At 41.8% G+C, this 15,342-nt stretch overlaps 1 protein-coding gene across 28 annotated transcripts in view; it reads left to right on the top strand.

The window, feature by feature from the left end:
- Positions 1-15,342, top strand: part of MYO6 (myosin VI) — a 143,107-nt gene that overhangs the window by 33,661 nt on the left and 94,104 nt on the right. For 5 of the 28 annotated variants that reach the window (XM_085009671.1, XM_085009643.1, XM_085009632.1 and 2 more), the window contains exon 1: positions 5,330-5,472. The gene's annotated coding sequence lies outside the window, so the exon portion shown is untranslated. 28 annotated transcript variants of the gene reach the window in all.

The following is a 15,342-nucleotide window of genomic DNA, read 5'->3' as shown; positions in this document are numbered from 1 at the left end:
TGGATCTTGAGCAGAGTAAGATGAGCAGATACAGGTATTGGGATCTGCCCTCAGGAAGCTTGAGTGCTGCCCGGCTCCCTTAGACTGAAGACCACCGACCAGGAGAAGGTTGCGCTCTAGAGCTTCTGGTTGGCTTTGTACCTGCTCAATGCGAATGGAGAACATATGTGTTGAGGAAAGCCTTTCTACGAAAGAGAACAAAAACAGTAGAAAAAAGCATCAAGAAGGAAACAGAGACAATGAGGGGAATCAGAAATGTGATTGTAGAAACAAAAATTTCCATAGGAGGGTTAGAAAATGGAGTGGGGGCCAGTTCCCAGAAGATGGAGGAAAGAGGTAAAGAAATGCATGATGGCAAAGGGGAGAAAGTGAGCAAACTCAGAGGGGCAAGGTCAAATCATTTCAGAAAGAGAACAAAAAGCAGGGGAAGCCTTTTAAAGAAATCATACCAAAGTTTCCTCAGCCTTGTGTGACTTGTGCTCCCCAGCCTCATTGAGCTCTCGGAGCATGTGGCACAGTGAATCCGAGCACCGCACACCCCTGGGTCCTCCTGCCCTGAAGATGGGGTCCTTAAGGCTTGCGGCTCAGGGCAGAGAAAAGAGAAGGGAGTGAGATACCGGGACTCTGGAAGGCAGATGGTTGTGGATGCTGATGCTACACCTTTAAAATCTAGAAGAGGGAGTTCTCGTTATGGCACAGCAGAAACAAACCTGACTAGTATCCATGAGGATGCAGGTTTGATCCCTGGCCAACACTCAGTTAAGGATCCGGTGTTGCCGTGAGCTGTGGTGTAGGTCGCAGACATGGCTCGGATCCCAGGTTGCTGTGGCTGTGGTGTAGGCTGGCAGCTGTAGCTCTGATTCGACCCTTAGCCTGGGAACCTCCATGTGCTGTGAGTGTGGCCCTAAAAAAAAAAAAAAAAACAATCCAGAAGAAAAGTGGCTTTCAGTCTAGAATTTACTTTTGTGGGTGTGCATTCAGCTGGTCATTAAGTATGAAGGTGGATGTGAAAGGACCCCAGTGTGTACCCAGGATGACAGCTGGGTGGCAGGTCCCGAGAGTAGCTGGGCAGGAGGGGCTGAGGGGAGAGGGCAGGGCCCTGGTATTGGTTATATAAGCCTTTAAAAATAGTATATTTGTTGTTGTTGTTGTTATTTAAAAAAAAACCCATTTTATCACTGATAACAACTTGAATATAAAGTGCATCTTCAGACAGTATTGAATAGGACCTGTAAGAATTTTTTAACTTTATGTGAGCAACTAAACAGAAGGGGAAAAAAGCAGGGTGGAATCAGGGAGAGAAGAAATGCTTTCCTCATGAGGAGGACTCAGTTGTTGCAGCAGATTCTATCCCAGGATGGCAGTTCTTGTGAAATGAGGCTAAATTGTAGCTGAGTTGAATTTTAATTCTTGAATAATTACTGTGTAATTATGTCCACAAGATGCCTGAGATTAGAAAAATAGTAACTGAGTACATGAACTACTCAGGACTTAAAGCTTTTGGACTCAGTTGACCTTAAAACTGGGAACTTTGCAAATAAAGTTGATACTGTAAAAACTCTAGATTGAATTCTGGTGTAGGTGGAAAGCTGCAGCTTTAAAGGAAACCATTCATGGCTATGCTGGAGTAAAGGCAGGGTGCCCAAAATGCAGTGCCGGGGAGGGTTTTCACTGTGAGAGCTAATTCAAAAACAAAACAGCTGCTTATTTTTAACTCTGTTTAGGAAAACTGAAGCCCTTTAACCCTATAAATAGCATTTCCTTGAGATGTCATGTTTTATGATCTGGGAAGATGTACAAATCTTTGGGTCATATAGTTACTATTTTACATTTTAGAGTGATTGGTTCTCTGCTTTTTTTCTGAAAAGTTAACTATTTGATTAACTTAAGTGCCTCAACAAATCCATTCTCAAGTTTTATAAAATACCTTTTTTTTTTTTTTTTTTTTGTACCCACCGTATATGGACGTTCCCAGGCCAGAGATCAAATCTGAGCTGCAGCTGTGGTGTGGATCCTTAATCTGCATTGTGCCACAGCAGAACTCCTTCCTATACAATAATTTTTATAAGGGATCATAGTAACATATAAATTGTGTTTATCTCAAGACTTGCTCTAAATAAAAAATCCAGGTAGAAAGGATGGACTGGGAGTTGAGGGTTAGCAGATGCCAACTATTACACATAAGATGAATAAACAAAAAGGTCCTACTATATAGCACAGGGAACTATGTTCAATATCCTGAGGTAAATCGTCATAGAAAAGAATGTGAAAAACCATGTACATGTATGTATAGCTGCATCACTTTGCTGTATGGCAGAAATTGATGCAACATTGTAAATCATCTGTACCTCAATTTAAAAAAATCTGGTTAGATTTTTCCATTCAGAGAAATCCCAGTTACAGTGTTTGATTTATTTGGCTGTTTATACTTTTTAAATCAAAATCTACCTTTTAAAAAAAAAAACTCTTACCTAAACTTTGCCAACCATTTGATAAAACTGTGTTTTTACCCATATTTTGAGAGTCTGTTATGTTGCTCTATTTCTTTAATTTTGTTTATCCAGCATATTTGTGTGAAATGCTAAATTGGATGGCAAGCAATGAATGTATCTGATTGGAGGGTATTTACAGTCCAATCGATTGTAACAGTCCGTTTTCTTTTAATTTTGTTTGAAACATCCAGTCAGTGCTAATAACCCTGTTCCCTGTTTGGTGGTTTGTTCACACACTCACTAATTATTTACTGCTCTCTGATTTCTATCCCATCTAGTCATTCTCTCTGGTACTGCCCTAATTTTGATGGTTTTTTCCCCCTCATTATGTTGGATTGTTACATACAGTCTCTTCTACTAGAACACAGTGATCTTTCTAATATGTAGATCTGATTAGATAGCTCTGTGTTGCCAGCAGAATAAAGAATTAAGAGTTAAGTCCCTTTATACTTTGGCATGGATCTGCCTTTCCAGCCTCTTTTTCTTTTTTCTTTTTGGTCTTTTTAGGGTTGCACCTGTGGCACATGGAAGTTTCCAGACTAGGGGTCAAATCGGAGCTGCAGCTGCCGGCTTACAGCTGGCCTATAGCCACAGCAACTTGGCATCCGAGCTGCATCTATGACCTATAGCTCACAGCAATGCTGGATCCTTAACCCACTGATCGAGGCCAGGGATTGAACCTTCGTCCTCATGGATGCTAGTCAGCTCTGTTGCCACTGAGCCACAATGGGTACTCCCCCAAGACTCTTTTTTCTTCTCTTTCTCAATATACCCTCCAGTTTCAGTTTCATGTTTTTGAGTTTCTCCTTTTGCTCTTTCATTTGTCTAGAATATCCCTCCCTAATTTTCTATTTGCTGAAATCCTTGGACCTTCACAATTCAACTTAAATTGTTCTCTCTCTGAAGTTGAAGTCTCCCTGGGTTGACTTCAAGTCGGGCAGGCAGAGTCATCCTGTCTTAATGCTCCCACATAAGCGTATTTTACTTTGGTCTCTTATTTATGAGGAACACCGCGCCAGGGGAGAACGAAGATATTTGTAGGTGGGAGAGGACAAAGAGGAGGGATCCAGAAGAAGCAATGTGAATATCGTGAATATCATCAGTTTGAGATTTCCACATTAGTATTTTATTTTTTATTTATTTATTTATTTATTTTTGTCTTTCTGCCATCTCTTGGGCCGCTTCCGCGGCACATGGATGTTCCCAGGCCAGGGGTCGAACTGGAGCTGTAGCCGCCGGCCTACTCCAGAGCCACAGCAACGCTGGATCTGAGCTGCGTCTGCAACCTACACCACAGCTCACGGCAACGCCGGATCGTCAACCCACTGAGCAAGGGCAGGGACCGAACCCGCAACCTCATGGTTCCTAGTCGGATTCGTTAACCACTGCGCCACGACGGGAACTCCTTTTTTTTTTTTTTTTTTTGTCTTTCCACATTAGTATTTTAAAAAGCATATTAGCCCTAGGCAGTTAATCAGTCAAGCAAAGGTAGACTTGTTTACAAGCAAGAAAATACCGGCTTTGGTCCCCCCCCCCCCCCCAAGTTACTTACTGACAGGTAAGATTTGTGTAGCTTGTGTACCTTGATCTTCAGCTTGAGGAATTAAGATCGCTGCTGTGTCTTGATTTTTGCCTATTTTGGAGACATGAGTTAGTGTTTTTAGATGAGGAAATGAGGAAAGAGAAGGTTATGTGGACTAACTTCATAGCACCCAGGGACAGTGTTAGGGCACTGATTTTCTGACCACTCTGTTTCACCACCCCCCGCCTCTGGCATTTGGGTATCTGGGATATTATCACTTTAGTTATTCTTCCTGCCACCCCATCCAAAATAATCAGTTTGAATTATTTTAATGACAATGGGAGAGAACTTTGTAATTTTTAAGGTTTCTACGTGTTCTTCTTCTTTTTTTTTTTTTTTTAAGAAAAATACGCTTCCTTTTTTTCTTTTTTTTGAGTAGGATGAGAAATACTGTTTTTTCTGGTGCTGTGTCTGACATGTAGTAGGAATTCAGTAAATGTAGAATGCATCTGTAATCAGGTCACTTCATGATTCAGAGCCCCCTTCAGACTCACTCCGTGATTGTGTGCTGTTACGTGTTACGTTGAGATTAGGTTTTGTAGGAAGATAGGTTAAAATACTTAAGCGCCTCATCATCCTATGACTCCTTCAGATAGTTAATATTTAAGGTAAGTGTAGTTCCTCCAATTATAAAAGTGAGAAGACATGAAATGAAGCGAATCACTCCATACTTTCAGTAGGAGCTGTTTCAGAATGGATTTGTCAGAGACGTAACACTTTCATGCACTAATGATTGTGTGCCCTACTGTGGTTGGTAGTTGAGATAAAATAATTGTTCCTGAAGTCCGTAAATGTTTTTCAGTTTGTCCTTCCAAAACTAGTGAAATCACTGTTAGAAAATACTATTGAACAATATATGGTTGACTCTAAGGCTTCTGCCTATTAATCCTAGGACACTCTGTTGAGGATTAATTTCAGGAAAAAAAATTATGATTCTGTCTCACTTGCTTTTTTTAAAAAACTCAAGTGTCTGAGGACATATTTATTCTGTGACTTTAATTGAACCTTAAAAGCAGAATTTATGCCCTGTTGAAAAGCTGCTTCCTGTCGGACTCTGTGGTTATTAAGAATGTTCAGGCAGGGCCCCAAGCTCAGTCAGTAATGAGCTCAGTGGTGTCACGTGCTTTGTAGTCCCACGTCCTGTGGAGTAGGAATGCTGGGCTCATGGCGACGCTTACCAGCTTCTCCTTGCATTCCTGTCTGCTTTATATTGAGTAACACAAGACACGTGACATCAGCGCTTACCTTTAACCAAGGACATTTGAGAAGAGGTCTGAGGCTGAGTAACATGAATGGATCCGCACATCGTTCAGAGACCTATCCCATGAGGTGCGTTCCCTAAGGAATCCAGAGGAGCTGCGGAAAAAGAGCTGAGGCTCCCATCTCGAGGGCCCTGAGGTACATGTGGATCTCAGTAAGCTATTTTCAATTCCTCAGAAAGCCTGATGGAAAGTTTGTGTCTGCTCTGATGGCACTGGAGTGGGCCCACTAAAGTGTCAAGTTTCTTTGTTTTTGGTTTCTCATCTTACTGCAGTAACACCAGCTATTTTACAATTAGCAGGACTATAAAATGTCAGTTTAACATACTCTTTTGTAATCAGCATTGTTCTGGGCTCCCAGATTCATAGTAGTGAATAAAGTCCCTTGACTGAGGAAGCTTATATTCTAAATAACTAAAATATATAATAAACATATTAAGTATTGTAGGGAACAAAGCAGGGGAGACTGTGAAGGTGTGCTGGTTTTGGGTGGGTGATCAAGGAGTTCCCTTGTGGCATGGTGGGTTAAGGATCCGGTGTTGAAACTGCAACAGCTCAGGTCGTTGTTGTGGCAAGGATTTGATCCATGGCCTGGGAATTTATTCATGCTGCATGGTGGCCCCCCAAAATAAGATGATCAAGGAAGGAAGCCTGCCTGAGAAGAGGACAGTGGAGCAAAGTCCTCAGGAAGGTACAGAGAAAACTGTGTATCTTGCAGGCAAAGGGATTGCATCAGTAAATACCCGAGACCTGAAATGAACACATACCTGGTATGTTCAAGGCACAGATCAGGTAGAGTGAGAGGGAGAGTAGATGGGATGACATCAGAGGGGTTGGGGCTTGGGAGGGCATTTGTGAAGGGTCTCATGGGCCACAGAGAGGGTCAGGCGTTTCTGTAAGTGGATGGAGGGCATGCGGAGAGTGTTGAGCTTAAGTTTTGAAAGGGTTAGCTTGGCTGAGGTACTGAGCACCAACTCTGAAGGCAGAGGAGGACGAAGGGGGACCTGGCAGGAGGTGGCGCAGGAACCCCAGGGAGAGGTGATGTGGACGAGGGCTTAGGTAGCATTGGCTGCACATTTGAACCTCTTCAGATTCTGGGTGGAATCCCAGGAAAGAGCCACAGGATTTGCAAAGGATGGGAGGTAGAACAGGGGAGGAAGAGGAGTGGTGCCTGTAACTTCACAGGTTTTGGCACAGGCAAGGATGAGACTGTCCTTAATGGGAAGAGGAGGACCAGAGTGGGTATGTTTGAAAGGGGGGCCAGGAGGTCATTTAGAGATCTGGTGGAGATACTGTTGCTCCCCTAAATAGTGACGTGGGCTGTGGGCTCCAGGCGTCCAGAGTTCATGGGAGAGGAGGAGGGGAAAGGAGTCAGCTGGGTAGGAGATGTGGGCAGGTCAGGGTCATGCTTAGAGCCTTAGAACTAGACAGGACATGCAAGCGGATGAGAGGAGATAGAGAAAAGGCTCAAGGATCATTTCCCCCAAGAGTTTCTGCTGTGAAGAGATACGGAGACTCCAGCCACAGGAGTTGAGGAACTACAGGGAGCAGATCAGAGGAGCCAGGTACCTTGAGGTCTGTGAAGGACACCCTTCCAGGAGGAGGTGATCAGCTCTGTCACAGGAGTCGAGAACGCTGATCATGTGATGTAGCAGTGTTGGAGGAGGGCATGGTAATCCTGAAGGACTGGGAGCCAAGTCTGATAGGAGTGGGTTCAGGAGAGGGTGAAAAGAGAGGGGTCGTCCAGTGGTGCTGGGGGAGAGGCTGCTGAGCCAAAGGGCCAAGGGGGTAGGATCTGGTGAGGAGTAGAGGGATTGGTGGCATGAGGAAGAATCAGTTGCCTCAGTAATAGATGGGAAAGAAGAACATAGGGGCACAGATCCAGATGGGTACATGGATGTGCTACTGAAAGCTCAAGGAATACTTGATTGCTTTCAAAAGGGAGAAAAGTTGAATTTTTACAAATAGTTTGTGATACTGCCATCAAAGCCGTTGTAAAGTGGGGTTAAGTAAATTTGAAAAGACATTCCAAAAGAGAGTTCATTTCTCATTTTGTAGAATATCTGAACATTCTTATTTTTATTGATAATCAATTTAGAAAGGAAATAGTATAAAAATATTTTGTAACTGAATCAATAAAATGAAAAATTTCAACAAAAAATTCCAGTCCTTTTGATTATCTCTGATTCTCAGCCAGTCATTTAAAAAATTTTTTTTCTTTTTTTTTAGGGCCATACCCACAGCATATGGAAATTTCCAGGCTATGGGTCAAATCAGAGTTGCAGCTGCCAGCCTGCACCTCACCCACATCAGCTAGTCATTTAAATGCAGTATCAACTGAAAGACAAAATTAACTCCACATATCATCATGTTTACCTTTTAGTACAGAGCACCCAGCCAAGAAGTTCTAGTTTGTACTTCCTTATAATCTACCTGTTAAAGAGTTTAATCCAAATGAAGACTTTAAGAAAACAACATGTTGTAGTTCCTGTAGTGGCTCAGAGGAAACGAATCCAGCTAGTATCCCTTAGGACTCGAGTTCGATCCCTGTGTTCGCTCAGTGGGTTAAGGATCTGGTGTTGCCGTGAGCTGTGGTATAGATTGCAGATGTGGCTCGGATCTGGCATTGCTGTGGCTGTGGTGTAGGCCAGTGGCTACAACAGTGATTCAACCCCTAGCTTGGGAACTTGTATATGCCAAGGTTGCGGCCCTGAAAAAGCAAAATAAAATAACGTGTTAATGTTTGTGAAAGATGCAATAGGAGGGTTTTCATAAAACCTTTACATAGCTTTTAAACTTAATTATTTCATTTATTTCTTCATTTATGTCTTATGCCATTAACCTGTTTAGGTTAGGACAACATAATATCCTCAGCTGGGTTTTTTTCCAATCTGGTGACAAATATCAACCACTGGTGTACACAAGAAGCTTGATGAAGCAAAGCTGTGCAGTGCAGCGAATTTGCGCCTGTGCTCAAACAGTATTCTAATCTTGCCTGTATATTTATTTCTTAGTCATCTCTATTTGGGCAATTTGCCCGAACTTCTGAACCTCAGTTTCAAAACAGAGACTCTGCCTCCCAGAGTCGTGAACATTAACTGAGATATTGTGCTGGAGGGTTTTAGTGTGAGGTCTGTGAAAGGCTGTGATTCTGTGGTTTCCTTTGATCAGCTGAATGAGCTCTGTACCAGCTGTGAGAAGAAAAGTCAGTTTATCTTCAGTTCCAATTTTGGTGAGATCCGTGTGTGAATACATTTGCACAAACAAGCCAAGTTAGTAGAGTTAAAAAAAAAAAACAAACCCTTAGTCTTATAAACTACATAACTTCATTGAACATTCTAGATCATATTGGCTCGTTTATGAAAGAATGATAGAAATTACAGTAGAACAATAACTTCTGCCCTTCGTTTTTAATTTATATGTCTTTCCAAGTTTATTCCTCTTGATCGTAGCATTTGAGAAATTTTGATGGTTTAACAAGTTCCTACCTCAGGAGAACCGTGTGGTCCAAATTAGATTGGATTTGGGATCACCTCTTTAAATGACCATGTTGCTCATGGGTAAAAATACTGGATTTTTAGTTTGGGCCATTTTAGGGGAGTTCAAATGCCAGAGATATCATCACACATGTGTTCAAAGGCCTAACGATTACTCAGGCTTCTGACCACTGCACTTAATGGTAGTATACAGCCTAGATCATGGCTTTGCTCGCACAAAGATCTTTTAGTCCCTGAAAAATCTGAGTAACTTTGAACCAGGACCTGCAGCTTGAGCTGCAGAATGTTTCAGTTTGAGCAGAGTGGGGCCATTTTACACAGGCAGAGTCATTCCAGAGAGAAAGCCTTTCTTTGGTTTGAAGACCAATTCTATTTCTTGAAAAAAAAAAAAAAAAAGAATTTTTTAAGGGTCGCACCTGAGGCATATGGAAGTTCCCAGGCTAGGGGTTGAATCAGAGCTACAGCTGCTGGCCTACACCATAGCCACAGCAACCCCAGATCTGAACTGGGTCTGCGAACTACACGATGGCTCAAGGCAATGCCAGATCCTTAACCCACTGAGCAAGGCCAGGGATCAAACCTGAGTCTTCATGGATACTAGTTGGATTTGTTTCTGTTGTGCCACAATAGGAACTCCTGGTTTCTTGGAATTTGATTTTTTTTTTCATTACCCTTATTACTTATTGAGAGGTTACCATTGTGCTTTGGTGGAGAAAATGAAAAAGTCATCATCTTTTACAAACTCCGCTTTTGAAAGACCAACAGACCAATTCTCATAATTCAGATTGTATATATATATATTTGGAGTAATTTGCCTGGGTGTATCAATTTTCAAATCATCATATAAAATACCTTAAATAGTTAATAACAGAGTAATAAACTTTTTAGTAAAATATTTGCTTTCGTTTTTTGGCCTCTTGTTTATTAGGATCTTAGTTATACAAGTTAAGCTAAGGTTAGTCTTGGTGTTCTGAGGCTGTTTTCTAAGAGTCATAGCGTAATGGGCTTAGCTTTAAACATCAGTGGCTACACTGGACTTTCTGTATTTGGAAGTGCAGTGTAACCTTTGTAAAAACAGTCATTCATTAGGACCATGGCTGTGATCAACTGGATCTACTTGTACTAAGATGAGAAGGAGTGTCATAGCTGGCCTAGCTTTTGCTCCTTTTTTTATGTCTTAGACTAAAAAAAATTAGAGCTCTGTATTTTCTTATCAGTTTCTAAGCCTATAGAACTTTAGCTTTCAGTATTGACTGTAGGTATTCAGTAAATACACATTGAAAAAATAAATGAGTGAATACCAAAATTACCTCTTAATTGAATTGAGGTATTTAATTTTTATTTTATTTTATTTTATTTTATTCTTTTGTCTTTTTGTCTTTTTAGGGCCACACCTACAGCATTTGGAGGTTCCCATGCTAGGAGTCCAATCGGAGCTACAGCTGCCAGCCTACACCACACCCACAGCAGTGAGGGATCTGAGCCTCGTCTGTGACCTGCACCATGGCTCACAGCAACACTGGATCTTTAACCCACTGAGTGAGGCCAGAGATCGAACTTGCATCCTCATGGATGCTAGTCAGATTCATTTCCACTGAGCCACGATGGGAACTCCAAGTATTCGATTTTTTGATAGTATCTTGAGATGTTTTCTTATTTTATATCTTTGTCAGGAGTTTGGATTTAGTGGTAGGTATTTTCTCCCCATTGTTAATGAATGTTTATTGTTGATAAAACCAAGATATTCACAATAAATTTTAATAGGAATGTTTAGTGGATGCATGATATGGTATTATAGCAATTAAATAATTCCCATACTTTATAACTAGCTGAATAAGATTAACTAGGAAATCTTTTCTAGGAAGCTCTTTTAAAAGATAACATAAAATATGGCATAAATGAACCCAACTACAAAACAGAAATAGACTCACAGATATAGAGAACAGACTTGTGGTTGCCAAGGGGGAGGAAGTGGGATGGACTGGGAAATTGGGGTTAGTAGATGCAAACTATTATGTTTAGAATGGATAAGCAATGAGGTCCTACTGTACAACACAGGGAACTATGTCCAGTCTCTTGGTATAAAACATGATGGAAGATTGTATGAGAAAAAGAATGTGGGTGTGTGTGTATGGGTCACCTTGCTGTACAGCAGAAATTAGCACAACACTGTAAAAATCAACTGTAATACAAATTTTTTTGTAAAGGTAATTTAATGACTAAAGGGAAACCTGCTGAAATATTTTTGAGAATTTTGGTGTACAAAGAAGTTCTTATGGAACTGAAATGCTCTGTAAAAAGATTGTGCTAGGTACACACAAAACACACCAGCCATGGCCAGTGGTTCTCTGGTGCCCAGTTTTCTCAGTGTCTGGACACTAGGGAAGCTCGGAGCCTTTAGGATACACTGATACAGGTGAGAGAAGATGCCAGTTTAAAGCTTGTCTGCCAAAGGTGCACATAACATTCTTTTCATCAACAGGGCTGGGGCCTGGCCAGATGAAAGAGTACTCTTTCTAAAAGGAAATTTGATGCATTTATGCCACTCCTTTACCCCAGGTAGGAATAAGATCCTGTAGGGCAGGGATTTTTGCCAGTTTGTTAACTTCTCTATTCCAAGTGATTGTTTACCTATTGGAAGGTCCATGAGGCGGACAATGTCTTTCTTTTTCTTTCCTTCCTTCCTTCCTTCTTTCCTTCTTCCCTCCTTCCCTCTCTTCCTCCCTTCCTTCCTCCCCTGCCCCCCCAGCACCTAGCAGTATGTGGTATATAATAGGTGGTTAAATGAATGACTGTGGAATGGAGTCTTGTAATTCCTCAGAATTCTTTAAATTACTGTTTAATGCTTCTTCCTTCCTTTCAGGTGTTTTGTACCCACTCTTCCAGCTTAATTCTAAATTAAATTTAGCTAGTGCTCAGTTTTGAATACCCTAGCTAATAAAACACAAGGCGTTGTCATATATCACAATTATAATTAAAAGGGTAATCTTTGAAGATAAGGGTGACATAGCAGGTGGTGGCTCCTATTTTGTGGTCTGTGTCTACACATTCTGCTCGTGGCCTCTGATCACTATTGGGATCATGGCTGGAGTTTCAGAGAAAACAGAATTCGGGTGCCTATGTGTTTGTCATCCTAAGCCTCCAATATGTTTGCTCTCCAGGGAGACTCCTGGTGATAGGATTTTCGACTTCCTTCCTCCCTCCCTTCCTTCTTTTTTTTAGGGCCACACCCTTGGCATATGGAAGTTCCCAGGCTAGGGGTCGAATTGGAGCTGTCGCTGCCAGCCTACACTGAAGCCACAGCAACATGGGATCCAAGCCGTGTCTGTGACCTACACCGCAGCTCATGGCAACACCAGATGTTAACCCACTGAGCGAGGCCAGGAATTGAACCTGTGTCCTCATGGATACTCATTGGATTTGTTCCACTGTGCCACAATGGGAACTCCAGGTTTTCACTTTTCAATAAAGCTTTAATGAAAAGTTAGTACCTCTGAAAAAGGCTGCATTCAGATTGCCTTCTGTAGGTTTCTATTAATTATTGCAGTGCTTACTTTAAAGATATCAGCTGTCGATTCAGTACTAAAGATGAGGTAGTTTTTAATTGATGGTGGGGGCTTGCGGAGCACTCCGTCTCTCTTCCTGAATGACTTAAGGAATGTCAAGAATTTAAAATTTGCTTTGCCAACCCCACTGCTTTTTACCATTTTTTCCTTTGCATTCCTGCAAGGTATACTTTGTCAACCTTTGATGTGTGTATGCTTTTTCAGTACAATAGCACCTGTTTAAGTATTTTTCATATGCAGACATGCTTAATATATATGAATGTGGATGGTGTGGGTTTTCAGAATAATTTTCTTGGAACAAATAGTAATATGTATATAAGAATTTTCTGTTGTGTAACCAGTAAATCAGACTTCATTAATAAAGGATAATTTATTATAAATAATTAGGATTCCAAAAAATATTAAATGAAGCCTTATTTTATTTTTTTGTCTTTTTAGGGCCACACCTGCAACATATGGAGGTTCCCAGGCTAGGGGTCAAATCGGAGCTACTACACCACAGCCACAGCAACGCAGGATCCAAGCCGTGTCTGTGACCTACACCACAGCTCACAGCAATGCTGGATCCTTAACCCACTGAGTGGGGCCAGGGATTGAACCTGCAACCTCATGGTTCCTAGTCAGATTCGTTCCCGCTATGCCACGATGGGAACTCCAGTGAAGCCTTATTTTAAAAGAGTTTTTATTCTAGTGAGAACCTTACACTCAATAGAAAATAGTATTTAATTTAAGGGAAAGGGTGAGTGTTGATAGTTTCTCTAGGTACAAGTTATGCTGTCACAGAATTACAGTCAGATAAATTCTGATCAGAATCTGGGCCCGGCTGGCCTTGTCCAAAGAGTCATCCTACTCCAGTTTGGACCAGTCATTTGCCTAAGTACTGAGTTTGAGGTTGGAAATCATTTTCCTTCTGAATTTTATTTTATTTAAAAAAATTTTTAATTTTTCGGTCCTTTTAGGGCCGCACCTGCAGCATATCTAGGTTCCCAGGCTAGTGGTTGACTCAAGCTGTAGCTACAGCCTACACCACAGCCACAGCAGTGTGGGATCAGAGCTGTGTCTGCAACCTACACTGCAGCTTGTAGCAACACCAAATCCTTAACCCACTGAGCGAGGCCAGGGATCAAACCTGCTTCTTTATGTATGCTAGTTGGGTTCATAACCCACTGAGCCACAACAGGGACTCCTTCCTTCAGAATTGGAAAGTCACTGCTTTATTGATTCCTGCCTTCAGTGTTGCTGAAGCCATTTCGATTCATGATCGTTTGGATGTGACCCATGTTTTTTCCTCTCGTTTCTCTGGAAATGTGCAATGTCTTCTCTTTATTTCTGGTGTTCTGAAATTTGACATGGTGTCTTTTGTCTGTCTTTTTCCACTTATTGTGTTGAAGACTTAATGGGCATTTTGGTTAGATTCTAGAAAATCGTGCCTCTCAGTTCTGGTGAAATTTTCTTTGGATACTTCAAAGCATTCTCCCTTCTCAATTTTGAAGGGGGCAGGATGTCTGTTTTTCCTAGTGTTTTGATGCTGAATCTTTTTACTTGTCTCATTTTCTTATCTTTTTTTTCTTCTACTTTTCTCTTTTTTGACCCCCTCCCCCAACTTTCTCTTTTTTTTAATTCTTGGATTTCTGAAAACTTGTCTCAGCTCTATTTTCATTTCTACTATGAGATTCTTAAAGAGAAATGATTCTGACACTTGTTGAAATGACAAAGATGACTTTTTGGGGGACTATTGCAATAGGAATCTGTAGTCTGCTCCAGCTGCCATAATGAAATACCATAGACTGGGTGACTTATACAAGAGACGTTTATCTTCGCACAGTACTGGGGCTGGCTCTGAGGTGAGCGGCCAGCATGGTCAGATTCCGACCTTCAGATGGTGGCTGTGCTGCTGTCCCTCCCATGACCTTTCCTCGGTGTGTGTCTGGAGGTAGAGCGGTGTCACCCTCTTTTTGTAAGGCTAGCAATCCTGTTGGGTTAGGATCCTACCCTCAGGATGTCATCTGACCTCTCAGAGGCCCTATCCCCTAATACAGTCATGAGGGAGATTAAGCTTCAACAATATAATGACTTGGAGGGACATAACGTAGTCCTTAGCAGACACATTACATTCATTTTAGAACAAGGAGTGTTTTGATAGGGAGAGAGATGGGGCTTCACTTTGCGTGCAGCAAAGACTCACTGACTTGTAGCCAGTGAGCAGAACGCAGCAGGCGCAAAATAATTTAAGTGGAAACAGCAAGGGTAGGGGATTCTTGTTGAAGGCAGATTAAAGACTTACACATCAAGGGGATGGGGAGCTTGATAAGATGTCGAGGGTGAGGGAATTTCTCTAACCGGCCTAGCAGGATTCTTGCTAAAACTAGCCTCTGTGGGCTGCACAAAGACAGGACTGACTAAGAGGCCTGGCTGTGGCCTGGAGAGAAGAGGGCTCACAGGAGCCTAACCAGAGCCTGGTCAAGAAGAGAGTTTTGTCAGCACGTGGCAGTTCTGGGACGCACACCCTGAACCGTTCCTATTGTCTCTCAGTCCAGGAGCTGTCTGTCTTCTTCAGAGAATAACCTCAAGCCTCTTGGTGGAGGAGCAGGTGTTTGCCCCGCAGTGCGGAGTGTGTGTGGTGGGACTTCGGGAAACCTTTCTCAGACAGCTTTCACCTAGAGGAACTTTGAACTGTAGTTCTTATGTCCTTTGAGGTCCAGTGTTGGAATTTGAGTCACCTTTCATCTTTCCCCTCCTTCTTTACTATTTGGCTCTGAGATTTGCTAAATCAGTTGCCTCTCAGCCTCCCAACTTCCAGAATGTTGTTGCTCTTAGATCGTCTCAGCTTCTCCCCATCTTTGTGGTCTGATTCCTTTTAAAGAATCTTTTGATTTAGGGGTTTGATGAAGGAACAGTGTTAGATGTGTACCTTTTATTTTATTTTATTTTATTTTTAAAAATGAA

Source organism: Sus scrofa, chromosome 1, assembly GCF_054392235.1.
Source record: "Sus scrofa isolate SSC_HxYL_T2T_F1_AM1 chromosome 1, Sscrofa_HxYL_maternal_Yorkshire_Landrace_v2.0, whole genome shotgun sequence".
In the NCBI taxonomy this organism is placed as follows: domain Eukaryota; kingdom Metazoa; phylum Chordata; class Mammalia; order Artiodactyla; family Suidae; genus Sus; species Sus scrofa.
Note: the sequence above shows the minus strand (reverse complement) of the source record. Positions and strands in the feature narration are given on the sequence as shown.